Genomic DNA, 1,139 nt, shown 5'->3' with positions numbered 1-1,139 from the left:
CTTAACAAAAGTGCTCATATCCTAATGTTTTTCAAAATCAACTTGCATAAAAGGAAAGCTTTCTAGCAATTTTTTTTATTTTTGAACCATTTTTAATTTTGAAGTGTTGATTGTATTTTAGAGATATTTTTTATTTTGCTGTATTGATTTTATTTTTGAACCATTTTTTATTTTGAAGAGTTGTTTGTATTTCAGAACCATTTTTTGTTTGGAAGTATTGATTTTATTATTCACCCTTTTTATATTTTGAAGTGTTGATTGTCTGAAAGACTTTATATTTGAAAGTTTGGAGACTGAACCCATGACCTCAGGATTATTAGTACCACACTCTCAAGACAAGTGTTGATTGTCCTTTTGTTTTGAAGTGTTTATTTTATTTTTCACCCTTTTTATATTTTGAAGTGGCCAGTATGGGGATTGAACCCATGACCTTGGCGTTATTAGCACCCCCCTCTGACCAGCTGACCTAACCGGCCACACGGAATCCTAAGTTTCCATGGATTTAGGAAGAACTTACATGATTTTACCACACTTAAGATTTGATAAAAGTTTTTAAAAATTAATATATGAAGATGTTTTACTTAAATGCTCCTGTTATTGTTAAATTGCCTATCAGAATTGATTTCTATTTCAATTGGCCAGTATGGGGATTGAACCCACGACCTTGGCGTTATTAGCACCATGCTCTGACCAGCTGAGCTAACCGGCCACACAGAATCTAAGGTTTCCATGGATTTAAGAAAAACTTACATGATCTTACCACAATAAAGAATTGAAAAATGTCCTCATATTCTAATGTATTTCAAAAATTAACATGTGTCAAGGTATATTTTCCAGCTTTCTTTAATTTTGAAATGTTGATTTAATTTTAAATCACTTTCTTATTGTGAACTGATTATTTTCTTTTTCAACCTTGAAGCAGTTTTTCATTTTCCATCCTTTTTCATTTTTGAAGTGTTGATTGGGCAGTATGGGGATTGAACCCACGACCTTGGCGTTATTAGCACCACGCTCTAACCAGCTGAGCTAACCGGCCATATGCAATGCTGTCTTCTCAATGAGGTGGTAAAAGGTCAGCAAGGCTTTCTATGGCGTAGTGGTCTGTACTCTGAATCCAGGCATCTGAGTGCAAGCCTCAC

General features: G+C 34.2%; 2 non-coding genes across 2 annotated transcripts; both read right to left on the bottom strand.

Annotated features, from left to right (window-relative positions):
• Window positions 1-635: 635 nt before the first annotated feature.
• trnai-aau (transfer RNA isoleucine (anticodon AAU)) lies at window positions 636-709 on the bottom strand. The gene has a single exon. It is a non-coding gene; the product is annotated as a tRNA-Ile (tRNA).
• A 253-nt stretch (window positions 710-962) lies between these two features.
• Window positions 963-1,036, bottom strand: trnai-aau (transfer RNA isoleucine (anticodon AAU)). Its single transcript has one exon. It is a non-coding gene; the product is annotated as a tRNA-Ile (tRNA).
• Window positions 1,037-1,139: the final 103 nt, after the last annotated feature.

The sequence above is a fragment of the Poecilia formosa genome, unplaced genomic scaffold (genome assembly GCF_000485575.1).
Source record: "Poecilia formosa unplaced genomic scaffold, Poecilia_formosa-5.1.2 Scaffold3307, whole genome shotgun sequence".
Classification (NCBI taxonomy): Eukaryota; Metazoa; Chordata; class Actinopteri; order Cyprinodontiformes; family Poeciliidae; genus Poecilia; species Poecilia formosa.
The sequence above is the reverse complement of the archived record's forward strand: the minus strand, read 5'-3'. Positions and strand labels throughout refer to the sequence as shown.